This window comes from Acinonyx jubatus, chromosome B2 (genome assembly GCF_027475565.1).
Source record: "Acinonyx jubatus isolate Ajub_Pintada_27869175 chromosome B2, VMU_Ajub_asm_v1.0, whole genome shotgun sequence".
Classification (NCBI taxonomy): domain Eukaryota; kingdom Metazoa; phylum Chordata; class Mammalia; order Carnivora; family Felidae; genus Acinonyx; species Acinonyx jubatus.
Genome location: NC_069385.1, coordinates 14529416 through 14551391, shown reverse-complemented (window position 1 = coordinate 14551391; position 21976 = coordinate 14529416).

Sequence of the window (21976 nt, the reverse complement as noted above, 5' to 3'; positions counted from 1 at the left end):
GGCTCAACCGACCAAGCCACCCAGGTGCCCCCCAAACATATTAATTTAGACTCTTTCTTCACTAAACAAATAATTCCAGAATTACTTAATTAAAATTGTAGAGAATAAGCTTTTTTTTTTCTGAGATATAGCTGATATGTAACATTATATTTATTTAGGTGTACAACATAATGATTCAATATAAGTATATATTGCAAAATGATCACCACAAGTGCCGTGAGCATCCATTACCACGTATAGTTACAAATTTTTTTTTCTTATGATGAAAGCTTTCAACATCTACTCTCCTGTAATTTTTAAATATACAATTCATTATTATTAACTACAGTCACCATGCTGCACATTACATCCCTGGAAATTATGTATTTTGTGACTGGAAGTTTGTATCTTTTGACCACCACCCATTTCACCACCCCCACTTCTGGCAACCACCAAAGTGTTCTCTGTATGCCTGAGTTTAAACAAACATTTTAAATAAAATCAATATTAAAATGAGAGGAACTTAAAATGTTTAGCAAATCCATGCACAGAAAAGGAACACTTTTTAAGAGCCAAAGGGGTGGAATAAATTACAAAGGAAAATATTAATAGGTTTGATTTTTGAAAAATTCTGAAATTATGTTCATCGAAAGATAAACTTAGCCAAAATTTAAAAGCAAGGAGGAGGAGTAGAGACTCACCATAAACATAGCAAACAGATGGCCAGTATCTCTAGGTTATGGTTTGTTCATACAAATAGACATGGAAAACATTCCATTCTAAGTTGATAAAGGAGTAAAGGACCAAAAGCAATTATTTATCAAAGAGAAAATTTAGTTAATTAACAAGTATATGGTGAAATAGCCAATATTATAGCTAAGAAATTGCATTTGTTTTTGTTTTTGCCTTGTTTTTGTTTTTTTTCTGTATCCACCCAGAGGTACAGATTTTATTTTATTTTATTTCATTTTATTTTATTTTTTTAAATATGAAATTTATTGTCAAATTGGTTTCCATACTACACCCAGGGCTCATCCCAACAGGTGCCCTGCTCAATACCCGTCACCCACCCTCCCCGCCCTCCCACCCCCCATCAACCCTCAGTTTGTTCTCAGTTTTTAAGAGTCTCTAATGCTTTGGCTCTCTCCCCATCTAACTTCTTTTTTTTTTTTTTTCTTCCCCTCCCTCATGGACTTCTGTTATATGTTAACAATATTCTAGCATTTTTGTCTACCACCTTAGATGATCATTTATAAAAGAATGAAATCCCCTCACTGTTGACAAATATGCTGAGAGAGTAATGCTCTCACACATTTCTGGTGGCAAGGTAAATTGGGACTACAGTCTGGTAAAATGTATCAAGAGTCTTGCACTGGACAGATCATGAAGTCTCATAGTGTCTGCTAGGTACACAATTTCCTTTGAGAAAGATGGCAGGGGGCATTTAGGGAGACCAGTCTTGTTATATTGACCATGCACGACTGAACCAGAGTATCTCATAGCAGATGGTGAGTAACTGACCAAATTAGATCTTTCCTGCTTTGGGCTGACAAGACTGAGATGAAGGGAGAGCAAGGGAGAATTCCCTGCAGCACCACCTCTAAGGGGAAGGAGCTACATGAATAGCAAAGGCCTGGGGCAAAAACACAACAGCAGCCTTTTAATAAACCCCCATTACTTAAGGTTACATATTTATATTTATGATTCCAATACTTGAAAGAAAGTAACCCCCAAACCAGTTCAAGGAGTCGGTGATGAGAAATAGACTCTTAGCCTGTCTTTACTGGGATAATTGGGCCCTGGCCCAGGCAGGTGGATCACTGCTCTGGGGGCTGTATGTCTCACAAGACTCCACACTTTGGATACTTTCTTGAAATTTTCCAAGTCACAAGTCAGTGTGTTGTACGGACCATTACTGGCAATGCTATTTGGATAAGGTGTCTTAAGCCTGGGTCAGAACCCAGGTGGGTCTTGTCCCCTGTTTCCTCTTTCTGGGGTGCTCTTTGATCCTTTATACTATGTGTGGGATTGACCAGATGTCCCGGGAGTTTTACAGCTTTTATCTTTGGGTTTTTCTGCCTTCTTATGGCTGGGTCCCAGTTCAAGGAGGCAGTCTAGGCAACCACACCACTTTTGCTGAATGGGGCCTGTTTCTGTTGTAGAATCAAAATTCGATAGATAACCAGAATGGGACTAACATGCTAATTTGGGGTAACTAACTCAGAATGAACAATTTTTATGTGCTTTGAATTTTTATACATTATTTGATTTTATAACACTTTTTAAGTGTTATTTCTGAACACATTAAATACTTATGGAAAGATCTCTATGCTTCACATGTGCCCATGAATTTTGTAAAACACTTTTGAGTCTTATAGCTTTAGAGTGAATCCAAGGGGTGCAGGAAGAACAGGTGTCTGATCTCTCTTAGAAAGCAGCCATTTAAGTACACTGTCATATATGGTGGCTCTTGCAAGGTATGTTGTGGAAAAACTAGATCCTAGTGCCAACACAGCTGACCAGGAGGTAGAACTCCAGGGCTAGTATGCACCACGGCAGCCAGCAGCCCTTGCTGCTTATAGCCTTCACTTTGAGACTACTCAAAACCAGCTGCAGAAATGGGTATGTTCATGAATTGTGGGATTTCCAGAATGCCAGACACTCCATGATTAAAGAGGGTCTTTACTGACAAAAAGCCAGGCTTGTCGATAAACCTTAGCAGAGCAAAAGGTAGGCAGTGGGAATGCTGAAACTTATTTTGTGTTATTGGCTACAATTAGGAGAGGAGAAGCTAGGGCTCGTGGCTAGTAAGTAACGAGAAGCCAAATGGCCAAATGGTCATGGGAATCCCAGGGCAAAGGTGTTCAGAGTACGATGTTTGTTCCAAATTAAAGAGCAAATTGAGAGGCCATATGGACAAAATGCGTGCCAATGAGTTAATGATGTTTGCGTAAAGCACTCATACGATCAGTGGGAAATGAGGAAATTCACAGCTGAAAATGAAAATAAAAAATCGTGAATAGAAAACAAAACTCCGTTTATGCTGAAAGTAAGGAAAACTAAGAACTCCTTTTAAGAACCCACAGAGAACAGGGAGTGAGGAGGGTGGGAGGGGGGCCTGGATGGCTCAGTTAAGTGATTGACTCTTGGTTTCAGGTCAGGTCATGATCTCACGTTTTGTGAGTTCAAGCCCCACTTTGGGCTCTGTGCTGACAGCATGGAGCCTGCTTGGAATTCTCTCTCTCTGCCCCTTCCCCATTCTCTCTTTCTCTCTCTCTCTCTCTCTCTCAATACATACATACTACATACATACATACATACATAAACAAACAAACATTAAAAAAATAAAATGAAAAAGAAAACCAAACAATCCACAAAGAATAGCAACAATCAATAAACTTCTGATGAGATTGACAAGGGACACCAAGAATAACATGCACTTTCCAGCTCGGGGATACAATGTGATATTTAGAGAATCAGGTAAATGGAAGAAACTCTGCCAGGCAATGTGAATACCCAATGTGAAGAGACACAGGCTGGAGACCGTTAAGTGTGTGGTTGGAAAAATTAACCACTCCTTGCTCCAAACAGCGACCAATCAACTGATTTGACAAAGCTCAAGATAATTACTCTGTCCAACAGGGGGGGTGTTTGTTTATTTGTTTGTTTGTTTTTTCCTCTAAGCAGGTTTCCATCAGAGACTGTTGAAGTCTCAAGATAAACTCTTTGTACCCGCAGAGAAATATATTTGTAGTTTGTTCTGCTACTTTGATGTGATTAACCTCATACACGATTGGTAGGTGGGATAATATCAGTAGAAAGTCTTATGAGATCATTTGGGATTTTCCCCAGCATATTCATGTTTTGAAGTGATCAGTAAGAAACTTTCTTAAATTAAGAAAAAAAGAGACCTCTATCAACATCTAAAAATCACAAGAAAAACAGTAAAAATCTGCAGAAGTGCCTAATTTTAGTGCAAGTAGTGGCTGACTTATTGGCGTCACAAAGCACTGGGTTTTCCATATGTTGAGCTATCTGGTAATGCTGTTGATGAAGAAGTTGCAAAACTGTTTCTCCTATGTTGAAACAATGGTTTATGAAGACAACTATCTCCTGGATCAGATTTTTAATGTATATGAAAATAGAGAATTAAATGTCCTCCAAGACTATGTTATGAATGAAGAAGCTTCTGCTTTAGGCTTCAAGTTATAATAGATTGACTTACTCTGATGCTAGGTACAAATACTATTTAGACATTCAACTGCCATAGTAATATTATTAGGATTGTTATTGCTTTTGCTAGTGCTCTAGTTACAAACTTCCACAGGTCTTTTAGGTTTTGGAGTGGCTTGCCCCTAAACTTATCTTGTCTATAAGCAATATTATGTGTAGTGCTTAGTTTTGTAGAACCTGGGATTTTTCAGGAATGCATCATATAGTCTTAGAGCAAAAATGTACACACACATATGTACATATGATAAGTTTCAAGAAGTTAAAGGATCTTCCTCCAATATGAATGTCTTATCACGAAAGTATCTGGCTAAACATTAGGCAGTGAACTAAGTTCAATCCAAGGTATTTCTACCACATAAGGCAGGAGATCCTCCCAATGTGATAGAAACGACCACAGTTGAGGGAAATGTTATAAATGAGGGAGAAAGTGTAGAGTCAAATATCAGACTGCAGACTTCCCCCCTGCTTTATCCACAAGGCATGTTAAATATTCATTCAGAACCTATTCTGTTCTCCATCTTGGGTGCTCAGCAAAAGATCAAAGGGCCCCAAGTAAAGAAGTAAGGAACACAAGAGATTCTATCACCACACTATAATTGGGCACATAGCAGATCTGGATAGAACATTCCCTATATTAGTTCTCAACAGTAATTCATTTGAGCCAGCTTTCAAATATGATTGTAGGAGTTGATTATAGTAGTATCTCAGGGAAGCCCCCACAAGGAAGAAGCCAGGCTTTAGAGGCAAATGAAACAAGCTGCAGTCATGGATTCAAATATCAGGTCTCTTTCCCTCTTTCTCTTTTTTTAAAAAAAAATTAATTAAATTAAAAAAAAAATTAAATCCAAGTTAGTTAATATATAGTGTGATAATGATTTCAGGGATAGAATTTAGTTATTCATCATTTACACATAATACCCAGTGATCATCCCAACAAGTGTCCTCCTTAATGCCCCTCGCCCATGTAGCCCATCCCCCTGCCCAGCACCCCGCCAGCAACCCTCAGCTTGTTCTCTGTATTTAAGAGCCTCTCACGGTTTGTCCCCCTCCCTGTTTTTGTATTATTTCTGCTTCTCTTCTCTTATGTTCATCTGTTTTGTATCTTAAATTCCACATATGAGTGAAATCACATGATATTTGTCTTTCTCTGACTGACTTATTTCGCTTAGCATAATACACTCTAGTTCTATCCACATCGTTGCAAATGGCAACATTCATTTTTTTTTGATTGCCGAGTAATATTTTAATATTCCATTGTACATATATACCACATCCTCTTTATCCATTCATCAATCGATGGACATTTGGGCTCTTTCCATACTTTGGCTACTGTCTATAGTGCTGCTATAAACATTGGGGTGCATGTATCCCTTCGAATTAGCACTCCTGTATCCTTTGGATAAATACCTAGTAGTGCAATTGCTGGGTCATAGGGCAGTTCTATTTTTAACTGTTTTGAGGAACCTCCATACTGTTTTCCAGAATGTTTTTCCCCCCCTCTTATGTTTGCTTGTCTCTACAAGTTATGCAGCTCTTTTTTTTTTTTTTATGTAAAAAAGAATGTCAATCACACATTAGGGGAAAAAGTAAAGCCAAAAATTTCCAAATTAATTAGCTACTGGGGGATGGGAGCAAAAGAGGGATAGTTTCCTTACTTTTCATAGCATGAATGTACAGGACACAGCATTTTGCCAACAAAACCCCTACTGTTCTGAAAATGACATTCTCAGGGCGCCTGGGTGGCTCAGTCGGTTAAGCATCTGACTCTTGATTTCTGCTCAGGTCATGATCTCCTGGTTCGTGAGATTGAGCCCCATATCAGGCTCCGTGCTGACAGAGATCTGAGCCTGCTTGGGATTCTCTCTCCCCTCTCTCTCTGCTCCTGTCCTGTTCATGCACACGCACTCTTTCTCTGTCTCTCTCAAAATAAATAAATAAACATTAAAAACATAACTATAGTCCATGCCTGGATGGCTGGACTATGGAATATATATGAAACCCGCATTCTCTCCCCTGACTAATCTACTCACATGATTATGGCGGGAACACTGCATCAAATATCACCTCAATGATTGCTCTAGGAGAACGTATCTGATCAAGTAAATCCAGTGGCCCTTTCCAAAGGATTTTGTGGGGGAGGATGCTGAGAGAGATGGGCCAATATCTCTCAGATGGCTAAAACTGTAAGAAGTAAAATTTAAAAGTTCTTTTCTGTCGGGGCGTCTGGGTGGTTCAGCCTGCTAAGTGTCGGACTCTTGATCTCAGCTCAGGTCATGATCTCACGGTTGGTTGGATCAAGCCCCATGTCTCGCTCTGCACTGACAGTGAGGAGCCTGTGTGGGATTCTGTCTCTGCACTGCCCCCCCCCCCTTCCCCTTCCCTGCGGGCACATACATGCTTGTGCTCTCTTTCTCAAAATAAATGAATAAACTTTAAAATAAATAAATAAATAAATAAATAAATAAATAAATAAAAGCTCTCTTCTGTCCTATGGTAAGGAAGAAATTCAACTGATTCACAGAGAGAAGCAGAATAAAATAAAAGTGCTAATCGCTTTGAAATTCTCAGTTCTGGTAGTTCCTGAAGCCTGGTTGCATAGATCCCTCTCCCTCCTATGGCATGAGCAATTAAATCTTTCTAAAATTTCACCAGGTACCACAAAAACTTTCCAGCAAATTCCCATTTTTATACAAAAGAAATTGATTTAGATTACAGTATTTTGCCAAAAATATTCTAACTAAATAAGTATTTAGTATATACTGCTTTATTTTTGAAGCATACATTGAGAAATAGGGGTATAAGCATAAAGTGAGAAATTATATCAGCAACTGCTAGTAAAATTAAGTATGGAATATCTAGCTTAGGAAAATTGGCATGTTGAGAAAGAACAGATTATGTAGAAAATGGTAGAATACAAAGGAAATAACAATTCAAAGTAAAAAGTGAAAGCATTAAGATAAGATGTCAGAATTAATATCAAATCAATTGCATTGTTTACAAAACTAAATACAAATGAGATGAACACACACAAAGTAACAGGCTTCGGTTGGATCAAAAAATCCAACTGTCAGTTGTAAATCTTGCCCAAAATGACGTGTTTCAGGAAAGTTGAATGTAAAAGGGTAGGCAAATGTATATTAGACTATAGCTATTATCAGTATGAGAAAAAGTCAAACTCAAGATGAAACATGAGACTAGGATAAAACGTCTTACTTGACAATATTAAGGAACGTAATCCCAATAAGGATATGTCATTTTCTGTCTTAGGTAGCAAGGCACCAGAAATGTCTTTATAAAAACAAACTGTAAGCATAGTGGAGGATGTAAAAGAATATTTGAATATTATGTGCAGGACATGCCTTCTGTATGCATAAGAGGCCACAATATTTTAAGATGTTTTCTATGTAACTTAATTTTTACATTCAGCATTGTTTTAGTCAGAATCCCATCTTGGCGACTTATGTTTTGTGGTGTTTTTGTTTTTGTGTTTGTCTTTTAATTTAGATGAAAATAGAAAATCATGTGGAAATAAAAGGTAAGAGACAAAGTCATTAAAATTCTGGGAAAGGAGAATTAGCCTACCAGATATCAAAGCATTCTTGGGGTTAAAATAATAATTAAAATACCATGCAAACAAAATCAAAGAAAAATTGTGTACAGAGCAACTGAATAGAATAACAGTACAGAAGTAGAAGCCAGGTATTATGTGAAAAATTACTTGTGATAGGGTGGAATTTCTAATAAGTGAAAAAAATTGATTTTATAAATGTTTTGGGGGAAGCTGGATGGCCAAAGAAAAAATCTTTCTCATTCATCTAAAAATAAATCCTGGATGCCTGGGTGGCTCAGTCGGTTAAGCTTCCGACTTGGGCTCAGGCCATGATCTCATGGTTTGTGGGTTCGAGTCCAGCATCAGGCTCTGTGCCGACAGCTCAGAACCTGGAGCCTGCTTCCAATTCTGTGTCACCTTCTCTGCCCCTTCCCCGCTTGTGCTCTGTCCCTCAAAAATAAATAAACATTAAAAAGATTAAAAAAATAAATAAAAATAAATTAAACATGGTTAAGAAATGTAAATGTTAACATGAAATAAGAAATAAAGACATACTATGGGGCACCTGGGTGGCTCAGTCAGTTGAGCATCCAACTTTGGCTCAGGTCACGATCTCCCAGCTCATGAGTTCGAGCCCTTCATAGGGCTGGCTATGTGCTGATAGCTTGGAGTCTGGAGCGTGCTTCGGATTCTCTGCCCCAACCCACTCACATTCTGTCTCTGTCTCTCTAAAAACTAAATAAACACTAAAAAAAAAAAAAAAAAGAAAGAAACACATATTAAAAAATAACTTCTCTAAGTGGATTTGGATGGGAGCATATAGGATTTTGTTTTCCATTCTGAGTTTAATTTTTATATTTTTTTAAGTTTTTAAAACTTTTGTTTAATTTTTTTTTAAGTTTATTTAAGAGAGAGAGAGAGAGCAAGAGAGAGGGTGAGGAAGGGACAGAGAGAGGAGGAGAGAGACCATTCCAAGCAGGTTCCATACTGCCAGTGCAGAATCCAACGCCAGGCTCGATATCACGAACCGTGAGATCATGACCTGAGCTGAAATCAAGGCTGAACCACCCAGGCACCCGAAGAAGTTTAATTTTTAAAATGAACAAATCCTATTAAAGTCCATAATTGAAATAAACTTCACTGAGATTTAATTCCTATAAAATAAGATGCATAACATTTGAAGTGTGATCAGTTTTGACATATGTATACACCCATGGTAGCATCACCATAACCAATATATATACCCTTCCATCATCACAACATGCTCCCTGGTACTCCTTCGTGATCAATTCCCATTTTCTACCCCAAGCCCCAAGCAAACATGGGGCTTCCTATCATTATAGATTAGTTTTATTTGTCCTGGAGTTTTGTGCAAATGGGATCCCACACTATGTACTATTTTGAGGCTGGTTTCTTCCATTCAAGAAAAGTACTTTGAGATTCATCCATGATGTTTGTTGCATGTTTCGCTAATTCATTTCATTTTTTTTATTAAAAAAATTTTTTTTTTGAAGTTTTTATTTCTTTTTGAGACACAGAGAGAGATAGAGCACAAGTGGGGAAGGGACAGAGAGAGAGGGAGACACTGAATCTGAAACAGGCTCCAGGCTCTGCGCTGTCAGCACAGAGCTTGACGCGGGGCTTGAACTCATGAAGCGTGAGATCACGACCTAAGCTGAAGTCAGACGCTTAACCGACTGAGTCACCCAGGCGCCCCAATTCATTTCTTTTTATAGCTGAATAATAGCCCATTGAATGCCTATATTATAATTTATTTATTTATTAACTTATTGGGCATTTTATTCCCTGTTTTCGATTATTACGTATAAGATTTCTATGAATACTTGTGTACAAATTTTTGTATGGACCTGTAGTAATCTGAACATTGGCCTCCCAAAGTATCCTAATCCTTAGAACCTATAAATGCTACCTTATTTGGAGACAGGGCTTTTTCAGCTGTGACTAAATTAAAGATTTTGAGGGGGGGAGGGGAGATTATCCTGAATTATCTCAGTGGGCTCTCAAATGCCATCACGAGTGCCCTTATAAGGGAGGCAGAGGGAGTTCTGACACAGGGGGAGGAGAAGGTGATGTGCAGACAGAGGAGAGAGTCGTGAAGATGCTGGCCTTAAAACCGGAAGTAATACTGCCACAAACCAAGGAATGGTAGCAGCCACCAGAACCTGGAAGACTCAAGGAACACATTCTTCCCTAGGGCTTTGAAAGAGGAGCGGCCGGGCCAGCACCTGGTTTTTAGCCTACTGGAAGGTGCTGGATTTTCAGCCCCCTCTCTGTGAGAGAGTACATTCCTGTTGTAGCAAGCCACCGTGTCTGGGGCCACTCGTTACAGCAGCCATAGGAAACTATTACAAGACCTATGTCATGAGCTTCCTTGGGAAAATACTGGGGAATAGCACTGCTGGATTGCACGGTAAGCCTGCGTTTAAGACACCGCAAAATTCCTTTCCAAAGTGGCTGCACCATTGTATTTATTTATTTATTTATTATTTGAACATTTATTTATTTTTGAGAGACAGAGAGAGACAGACCGCAAGCAGGGGAAGAGGCAGAGAGAGAGGGAGACACAGAATCCGAAGCAGGCTTCAGGCTCTGAGCTGTCTGGGCTGTCCTTTATTCGACATCCTCGTGAATGTCGAATGCTTGCTATTTTCTGTGTTTTTAAAAATGTCATTGATTCTAGTAGATGTACGGTGTTGTCGCAGTTTTCATTTACATTTTTCTGAGGCTAAAGACTCTGAGCGGCTTTCATGGTGTTTATTAGCTCTTTATGTTCTTTCTTTTGCGAAGTATCTTTGCAAATACTTTGCCACTTTTAAAAAACTGTGTTGTCTTCTTATTATTGAGATTTTAGTGGTCTTCGTATAATCTAGGTAAAAGTCCCGTATCAGATGCATGTGTTGGCAAATGTTTTCTCCCAACTGTGGCTTGCCTTTTCATTTTTTTAATGTGTATTTTGAAGAACGCAAGGTCTTAATTTTTATGAAATCAATTTTATCAGTGTGTAATGTTTCTTTTTTTTTTTTTTAATTTAAATCCAGGTTAGTTGACATACATTTTATGATTTTTATCCACCCCGAACTTTGTTAAGCCGGTTGTTTCTTGCTGTGCAATAACTGTGCAGCAACTTGTAGCTACCTCAGCCCCCTGAAGTCTGCGCTCTCCTCAAGTCCCTAGACCAGTATGCTCTTGTTGGGATCCCTCTCCCTACGCTGGAATGTGTCCTCTCCCCAGATTTGATGGTAGAGCTATCCTCCTTTATTTGCCTTCTTTAAGGAATCAAACTCACCACGCTGCTTGTTTCCCAATGCCTGGATTTACCACTCTGCCATCCAGCTCTAATTTTTACTGGGACAAAACCTGTTTTGACTTCCCCACTGACCGATAGGTTGTTTTTCACAGACACCGTGGTTGCAGGGCTGCTGACGACACCACCTCGGAGCCGGAAAGAGCAGGCTGGGAAGAAGCAAGTTAAAACGCCACCTAGCCCACCGTTCGTACGGAGATTCAGTTGTTTTGCTTGAACAGCTGCTCCTTGGGTTGCTTCAAGCCTTTAGTTAATTTCCAGAGCACTGGAAAAGTCTCATTTTTCGCCTGAATTCTCATTGGTTTAATGAAGGAGTAAAATTTCAGAGGCCTTTGTCACTCCAGAAGTGTTTCTGCTTACTGACATGCTGGTATTTAGACAATCATGCTAGGAAAGTCTGCTGACATAAAGTGCATAGGTCCTAAAAATGAGAACTTGATCCCACCACTCCTTCACCGGAATACTGTAGCGATTTCTCCCGGGTTTGCTTTTCTTACGATATGAAATAGTAGGTGGGAACAAAGACCACCCTCTCTAAGGAGTTGATAGACTTTACTGGCATATCTTTCTTCAACCATGAATCTCTTGTAAATGGGAACAAAATGTAGGATGCCTGCTGATGACCAATAGACTGCCATGTCATATATCCATTTCAAAATCTGCACCATATGAGGCAAGGCTTTCAGTCCTCCAATGCTCCAGGATAAATCTGCAACTTTGTTAAATCTATGTCTTCTGGACAGTGTAGAATTTATTGTTCTTTACCTTCCTGAAAGGTCTTGGAATGAGGAGATGCTCATGTGCGATAAACATCAAGATCAAATATATTGCTTGAGGAAATTTTAATCTTTGTGTTTAGACACTTCCATTCACCAGGCCACAGAGAAATCCAGTCTTCAGTGGTTATTTTCTCTGGGTAGAAATAAATAATGGGACCTGTGTAGGGACCGATTTGTCCTCTGCCATATCCCAAAAGGCATGCATTTCCCCAGTTTATTCCTCACTGAAATTTTCATTAGAGGAGACACTTCAGTAACATTTCCCACATGCTTTGACTTTTTTTTTTTTTTGAAGAACATGTTTCATTCTATCAGATTAATTTCACCCTAAGGTATTTGCATAAGTGATGTGGGCCTGGCCTTTGACGTTATCTTCCTGAATGATCTCTGATTGCTCACTCAGGCATATCGTAGACACAGGGTCTCATTGAATCTTGTGCTATCTTTACCAAATCAAATCTGTAAAGTTCATTTGTAATTTAATATATTGTTTTTGAGTCATCTTGACATTTTGACTTCATAAGTGTAAACTGAAAACTACATTTACTGGAAGTTTGTTTTTAAAAATAAGACAACATATGCCAGATCCCTGATCTACAGATGCTTTATAAAATTAGGCAATGCTTATGATGAGGTAATGCTACCAAAAGAAAATTTTTAAAAAGAAATTTATGCCAATAATTCTAAAGCACGTAAAAGAACTAGACTATGTTCAATGGTGGAATATACAAGGACTGGTGTAAATTATTAGTATTGAATCCAGTTTGTTTTTTTTTTTTAAGGGAGCCAGAGAGTATAATCAAATGTTAACAGGGCGACAATATTTAGCGTTACTGAAAGAATCGGAAGAAAAGCTTTTTGTATTTCAAAAGTATATATACTGTAAATAAATAAGCTTTTTAATATGGTGAGCTTATATTAAAAATCAATGTATATTGATTTTAATTGACAGAATCTTTGATTATTTTATACTAAATGATACCTTGTTTTATAATAATATTGAAAGTTGAAATTTTCCTAGAGAATAATTGTTATTAATGACTGAAATAGGCTAGAGTTAACTCTTGCTGCTGAATGGAATCACAACAAGATTGTTCCATCATTGCATTTTTACTAGCCAGTTAGTGGGATCCACGTGCATTGGTGTTTAGAAGAAAAGGAAATAGCTAAACACAGCGGAAGAGGCACTTTGAGTATGCTTACTTCACCCCTTCTGAGGCTAAGAAGTTTGGCAGTTGTAAGAGATATTTTTGGGAGGAGGATAACTGGGAAATTTGAATGCAGACTAGGTATCCAGCGCTAGTGGGAGATTATTATGACATTTGTTAGGTGGGAAGAGTGCTATGTGATTATGCAGAGACATGTCCTCCCTTTTCAGAGACACATTAACATCGATAGAGGTGAGATAGTGTAATTGTTATCTACTCTAAACTACTTCAGCAGAAAAAAAGGAAAAGAAGTGATACAGCATAATATTACCAATTTTGAAATCTAGGTGATGTGAATGTTCATGACACCATTTTCTTAACTCTCTGTATGCTTGGAAGTTTTAATAATAAAGATGTTTAAAATGTTTTGCAGTTAAAAAAAGAAAATAAAGTTTTGGCCATTGAGATTTAGCAACCAGCACTGGAACATATCGATTGTCAAAAGAATGATTACTTGTTTCTATTTTGTTCTAAATTTTCTTCCTTTAAAAATTTGTTAATGTTTGTTTATTTTTGAGAGAGAGAGAGAGAGCACGAGTCGGGGAGGGGCAGAGAGAGAGGGAGACACAGAATCCAAAGCAGGCTCCAGGCTCTGAGCTGTCAGCACAGACAGAGCCTGACATGGGGCTCGAACTCACAAACTCAAACTCACATGTGAGATCGTGACCTGAGCCCACGGTGGACGCTTACCCCACTGAGCCATCAAGGTACCCCTTTTCTAAATTTTCTAAAGTTTCTTATAAAACTTTAAACTATAAACAGAATTAAATATTTAATTAATTGCTTGCTTTGAAAGAACTGAAATATAAAAAAATATAACAGTTAAAAAAAACTTTGTTTTCCTTCTTTTTTTTATCTTTTATGTCTTCCCTCTTTGCATTGTTACATAACATTCATGAAAGGACTTCTGAACAAGAAAATGTCAATAAGAAATGATGATAGGGGTACCTGGGTGGCTCATTTGGTTGGGTGTCCAACTTCGGCTCAGGTCACGATCTTGCGGTTTGTGAGTTCAAGCCCGGCATCTGGCTCTGTGCTGACAGTTCAGAACCTGGAGTCTGCTTCAGATTCTGTGTCTCCCTCTCTAGCTGCCTCTCCCCCACTTGTGCTCTGTTTCTCTCAAAAATAAATAAACACTAAAAAAATAAAAAAAAAAAAAGAAAGATGATAAAGCTAAGGAGAAATAAAGTAGAGCCAGTAATTAGGTTCGTGTTAAAAAAATAAAAAAAAAACAGTCTTACATTCCAAACCTAGCTTGGCTGGGGGCCACAAAATTGTCTCTTAACTTTCTAGCTGTAAGGTTTTTGTTTGTTTGGTTTTTTTTTTAAGTTTATTTATTTATTTTGAAAGAGAAGAGAGCAAGTGGGGGAGGGGAAGACAGAGGGAGAGAGAGAATCCCAGGCAGGCTCCATGCTGTCAGCACAGTAGCTGTAAATTTTTAAACAGGAACATGAGGGGTACTTGGGTGGCTCAGTCAGTTAAGCCTCTGACTTCGGCTCAGGTCATAATCCCATGGTTTGTGAGTTCCAGCTCCGTGTTGCACTCTGTGCTGACAGCTCAGAGCCCGGAGCTGCCTTGGATTCTGTGTTTCCCTCTCTTTCTGCTCCTTCCCTGCTCGTGCTCTGCCTCTGCCTCTATGTCTCTCTCTCAAAAACAAATAAAAACATTAAAAAAAAAAAAAGAACACGAACAATTATCTTATTTGAAGTGCTCTTAAAATAAAGAGAAAATGTTCATCCAAGCGAAGCAAAATAATTTCTAATTTTAAGTCCTAATGATCATTCATTTGAAGTTTATCGTAAAGAGGATCCTGTATCATGTAATGAGCAAAACCCTAAACAACAGCCTTAGGATAGCTAAAGCAAGGAGGTTTATGGAGACGTGTCTTAATTTAGGCATTTGTCATCCTGACCAAAAAAAAAAATCTGTGAAAATTGGGGTATTGGGGTAAATGCCACAGTATCTTCAAGGTAATCAGCACTTCAATGGTACTGGGAAGAGATTTTGGAAATACCTTGAACAAACCTTATTAACCGGTTTCTAGAACCCAAAGGGAGTTGACACAAACTTTGAAGGAAGAGTTCTAGGAATCCTGTAAATTGTGTACATTAGTGGGCATTTATGAACGTGGATGCAGTTTTCTGACAGGGTTTGTATTTTTTTTTAATGTCTTCATTAAAAATTTTTTAAAATGTTTATTTATTTTTGAGAGAGACAGAGCACGAGCAGGGGAGGGGCAGAAGGAGAGGGAGACACAGAATCTGAAGCAGGCTCCAGACTCTGAGCTGTCAGCACAGAGCCTGCTGCAGGGCTGGAGCCCAGAACCCCGAAACCATGACCTGAGCCAAAGTTGGACGCTCAACCGATTGAGCCACCCGGGTGCCCCAGGGTTTGTATCTTTTATCAGAAGGATATTTGCTTCAGAAAAAATTGAGAACCACTGATTCACAGAAACAAAGAGACTGCTCATCTGTTATGAATATCTTTTTCTTAATGAGCTTTTTGAAAATATATATGATAATGAGTTTTAAGATTATGCTCTCTACCCACTTCTCAGAATGAAAAATATTCTGTACGTTCCCCAAAGAAAGAAAATGTATGCTCTGAGTCAGCTCTCCAGGGCAGACTTGGCTTCTTGTCATGATAGTTGAGGTACTGACTTAGGGCTAATTGGTAGAGAAATCTACTTCATGTATGCTTAGAGATGAGCCCAGAGTATATTCTTTAGGTAAGATAAAGAATTTTATGGAAAATCATTTGGGGTGTATTTCAAATAAAATTAAAAAAATAACTTCATATAGTGTGCTAATAAGTTTAACATGACTATTTTAAAAGCAGGTGTAACCAAAGGCTTATTTTGAACATTACCAAAGAAAAGTTGAATAAATCACCCTTAGGCTGTCTGGCTTTGAGCAAAACAATTTCCTGGAACAACATACTAATATAAATTGCTTGCAAAATGTATTCCTCTGTAACTGAATAAGATACCTTGCTGAATATGATTGTTAGCTATAAATGAGTTAAAAGTTTCTTTCTGGCAATAAGGAGTCAGGTCCTAAGTTTCTTAAGGTCTTAGGTAGATAATATAAAAGGTAATATAAAAATTTATTATACATCTTGTGTATGTATTTGTGTGTTATTGAATTTACGTATGAATTAAGATTTCCTAACTATATATTATGTATTAAGAAAAATATATTAAGCATATATATGTACGTAAATGTGTGTATGTGAATTTATACATATGTAAATGGTAGAGCTTGCGTTCAATCCATCCACAATGTATGCCTTAGCCACTAAGCTAGCCTCCCTCCATGTGCAATAGTACAATTATATTATTTGCTAATAAAAGAATGTTGCTTTTGCACTGTCTGTAAAGGGATTTAATAAAGAAACAAGGCATCCATTTCACGCAAAATACTATTCAGTCATTAAAGAGCAAGGAAACGTAAAAAAAAATCCCTGTTTTCTCCTGGAAGTAATTAACTGCTCTGTCAAGACCATTCGTATAGTGAACATTTTGTTTAGGGTTTCACAACAGCTAATGTAATAGCTGGATGTCTTCTCTTACACAGCTACTGTTTAAGCATAGGAAGGATGGCTGCATTTGTACATAATTAAGAGAGTCCACTTAAATGATTTATCCTCCTCTCAAATCTCTCCAGCCAGCTTCATGATTGCTTATACAAGTTAACACAGCAATTCCTACTACAAGGAATTCATCCCAATAAAATTACTTAGGGAAAGCAAAAAGCTATATTCATGGAGAAATTCAGTCTGTCTTTATTTATAATCAAATATAAGAAAACATCAGAGTGTGAGGGAACCTGAAAGGTCTCCTATTAAGGGGGATAAAGAAAGTTGTCTCAACACAATGGAATACTTTAAAAATATTATAAGGAACCATAGTGATTCTATAAAATCATGAAGAATTTTTGGCTAAGTGTCCAGAAAAGATATCAAATACTAATTTATAAATAGACATCTAACATCTATTATCATTTTAACAATAAAAATTATAAACGGGTAAAGGAAATGGGAAAAAAATGAACTCATATTGTAATGGAATTATACATTTTTTGTTATTCTTTCCTTAACATTGTGATTTTTTTTTTCTTTCTGATTAACATTTGAAAATTCCTAGACAGGTTTCTAGGTTTTCATTAGAAGTCTTCAAAGTTTCACCAGTTATTAATAAACTTCCTACCTTTCATATACTGGCTCCTCCACTCATTAGTGGGATAATATTGTGCCAATTAATTAACTTCTCTATATTGCCTTTTCCCGCTTCTGAAGATGGAGAAAACAATACCTCATAGGATTATTTAGGTCAAAGGAAATTATACAAATCAAGCCTTAAGACTTTGTTTGCTACTACATAGTATGTGCTTAAAAAGAATAAACCCAGCGGGCACCTGGGTGGCTCAGTTGGTTGAGGGTCAGACTTCAGCTCAGGTCATGATCTTGAGGTCCGTGAGTTCCAGCCCCGCGTCAGGCTCTGTGCTGACGGCTCAGACCCTGGACCCTGCTTCAGATTCTGTGTCCCCCTCTCTCTCTGCCCCACCCCTACTTGTGCTGTCTCTCTGTCTTTCAAAAATGAGTAAACATAAAAAAAAAAAAAACTAAAAAAAAAAGAACAAACCCAAGTTGGTAGGCAAACTCAGCTACTATATTAGGTGTTTAGAATTTCCCACTAATGTGTGGAATACTACCATTTTAATGGTGAGAGAAAAAAGATGAAATTCAGATGTCAGAACAAAACTTAGTTTGTTTTTAAACTTGTCTCCATAGAAAATAAACACCATATTCTATCACATGTCAGACACAATTTAATTTTTTTCTGATGTTTTGGGGAAAAAAAACATTTCAATTAAAAGCAACTTAAATTCATTTAATAAAAATTTGAAAAATTGAGAAAAACAAGAAAAAGAGAAAGATTATCAATGGCTTCCTCCAAAAATACAGCTCCTTTTAACATTTGTAGGGGGGAGGAAATCACTTTCAGCATTGCTGTTTCCTACACATAAGGTATTTCTCACAAGGTAATCAAATTATCTTTGCAATTTCCACTTAATATTAGAAGTGGCTTTTTTTGTTGCTAGATAGACTCCTTAAACAGAATACTAATGACTACATAATATTGCATTAATTGGATAGTTAATTATTGAAAGAGTTTATAATGGTGTACTTGTTTTCACTATTTAAAAAAAAAGTTTTTTAATCTTTATTTATTTTTGAGAGAGAGAGTGTGAGCAGGGGAGGAGCAGAGAGAGAGGGAGACACAGAATCCGAAGCAGCTCCAGGCTCTGAGCCGTCAGCACAGAGACCGACTCGGGGCTTGAACTCACAAACCGTGAGATCATGACCTGAGCCGAAGTCGGACGCTCAACCGACTGAGCCACCCAGGTGCCCCTGATTTTCACTATTAAAAATAAAACATAAAATAAAACATAAAATAAACAAATAAAAACATAAATAAAAATTATTGTGCAATAATAATTTTTGCTTTTAAGATTATTTCATTACTTTCTTAGAATGGTTTTCTAGAGGTAGAAATGAATCATGAATATTTTTAACAGTTTTGATATAGATTGATGTACCTCATTGCTGGCAAAGAATAAATGGGGAATAAAGAATAAGACAAAAAAAAAAAAACACCAAAAACCTAGACTCTTTGAAAGATGAGTTTCTCTTATTTCAATTAAAGTCTTTCATTTTTCATAAATACAGGGTAGAATATTTTTCGGTATTTATTAACCGTCTTAGTTTTTCTATGTGTGAATTGTCTATTCATATTGTTTACTTACTTTTCTTTTAGGCACTTTGTATTTCATTACCATTTTGTATGAATGCTTTGGTTTAGGAAACTATTAACTTTTTGCCATATTTCAACTATTTTTCCAGCGTCTTTCCATTTTAAATTTGATTTTTTTGTGGGGGTAGAGGGATAGGGAGAGGGAGCATACATGCAGGGGAGGGGCAGTGGGAGAAGGAGAGAAAGAATCTTAAGCAGGCTCCTGCTTAAGAGATCATGACCTTAGCCAAAATCAGGAGTAGGATGCTTGATCTACTGAGCCACCCAGATGCCCCTAAATTTGATATTTTTAAACAGATACAAGTTTTAAATGCATATGTATTCAAATGAGCATATGACTTCCTTTGCAATTTTTATTTCACTTCAAATGTTACATCTTTCAAATTCTTTTCCTTTTAGAATTCATGCCTTCCTTACGGAAAGGAAAAGAAAATTGAAGAAATAAAGACATTCTGAAATGCTATAATTATTATTTCCTTTATAAAAAAATGATAACTTTCATTTGAGTAACTGGAAGAAAATTTCAGAATGTACATATTTTCTGATAAGTGCTTGGAAATTTATTTCTTTTCTTACTGTTGAACCAGACGGAATCTAGGCAATCAGGCAAAAAAAGTTTAAAATACTCAAAAGTAGACATAATACACAAAGAGATGCCTAAACTTGAAAAGTAAGCACAAAGGAATAAAATAGTTCTAACTTACAAAATGATGTAAATCTTTTTTTAATGATGTAAATCTTATAAATAAGTAAAAATTTGAAGTAAATGCAAATTAGTTTTTATGTTAGTAAATTACTCTGCTCCTCTGAGAGGACTTCTCTCAGAGGAAGTAATTTTCTAGAATTGAGGTATCTTACGAGGAAGTAGGAACAAAAGGATAAATGTTCTTTATGTTCGAAAAGCTAATATTTTATATAAAAATTAAAGTATATTTAGTCATATCTGATTTATAGATCTATTTTTCCTTTAATCATAAGTACATTCTTAAGAAGAATGGTTTTAGGGATGCAAAAGTTAATTTTGAAAGGTCTTTATAGGTTAAGGTTGTAAGGGTACTTCATAAAAATGTCTTCCCTTTTCTAGATCTTTCCATTCAGATTAGTCACATGTCCACCTTCACCTTCACCCCCACCTTCCTCAGAGGACACAAGCAAGCAGGTGATTTTCTTGCAACTCAGAGGCACCAGTTTTAGACTATTTAATGTGGCCTCCATTGGTGTAGCTTTTGTGAATACATTTCACTTTTCTCTAGTTTATGATTCTCCATATTTAGTGACGATCTTATTTGATTTATTATAATTATATATCCTGTCTTTCATTTATTAGCTATTTTTCAAGCTATTTCTAGGTCCTTCAAATAGTTTCTAAGAATGAGAGAAAATATTCAAAATTAAAACTATTGAGGAACAGCTAAGATATATTTTTCTCATTTGACTTCATAAAGCATGTGGCTTCTCCATGTCTGTCAGCTATTATCTGATGGCACTTAACAAAGCTAAAAGGAAAGTTTTAGAAAGACCTTGGCCATTTTTTACTCGCTGTGAAAATGGATAGGGGATAGGAATGGAAAAGGGTGTTGTTAGTATAACAAATCTGAAGCCCAAGTTAAGTAATTTGTCCCTAGTTTAGTACATTAACTTCAAGCTGTTTCAGAGGACAAAGTGACCAAGAAACTTTGACATCTAATATGTCTGCTTATTCTAAAGAAAACTTTCAGCTTAAAAAAACCCCAGTTTGGAAGGTTTTAAGTTCTGGAATTATCTTGATTCTCTACACTTTAAATCATACTTTATGGGTGATTTGACACTTCGGGATTTTTGTAAAGACACAGTAATCCTAATACATTTGAAATCTGCTATTTCTTGGAAGAAGCTACAATTGATTAGAGCCTCCAATTTCTAACTTTTCATCTATCAAAATCTTTGAAAGAGCATCTCTCCTCACTATATCCCAAGAATTGTTTTTTTCTCCTTTGGTTTTAAGAAAGAATGGAAACATCACTCAAAAGATTTATCTTTGAAATGTATTTGTACCACCCAATTATTTTTGGGTACCTCTTTACAATTTCACGTACTCCCTAAAAATAGTACATATTAAATGCAGGTACATTAAAATTTAGAAAAGTAGATGAAAAGAAAGAGTTATCAGTAACATGCTCCCACACACAGACAATTATCATTGTGATACTGATGTATACCCTGTAAGAGCTTTTTATATAACACATTCAGGAAGAAGCTTTTCAAAAGTATACATCAATAACATCATAATAATTATCTGTGTGTGGGAGCATGTTACTGATAATTCTTTCTTCTCAGGAAAATTGTAAAAGGATAATGGAACAAAACATAGCCCCTGCTGTTGCACCTGGTCTGTATGTAACTCACAATTGAGACTGAAATTCATAGTCACCGCTATAGGAGTCCCCCCTTGTTCATACAGATACATTCCAAGACCCCCAGTGGATGTCTGAAACAGTGCCTAGTACCAAACCCTATACATGCTGTGTTTATTCCTATACATGCATACTAATGATAAAGTTTAATTTATAAATTAAGCACAGTAAGAGATTAACAATAGTAACTCATAATAAAATAGAGCAATTATAACAACATACTGTAATAAAAGTTATGTGGTCTGGGTCTCTCAATTTATCTTATTCTACTGCACTCACCCGTCTTCTTGCGATGGTGTGAGATGATACAATGCTGACATGATGAAATGAAGTGAGGTAGATGATGTAGACACCGTGACATAGCACTAGGTTACTATTGACCTTCGGACGCTATGTCAGAAAAAGGATCATCTGCTTCCAGACCGCTATTGATTGCAGGTAACTGAAACCATGGAAGGCGAAACCATGTATAATGGAGGACTACTGTACTACTCATTCTAGATTCCCCTCATTCTTGACTAGCACACCTGATCAACTCAACAACACACCTACGGGGCGGGATGAAACAGACTCTTACCTGTGAGATGTCTGAGTCTCTGGCCACCATTCTGTCCTCAGGCTGTGACTCCTGTATTTGTCCATTTAATATACATGATGGAAAAAGAGCACTAAAAGATAGCATAACCTAAAACTG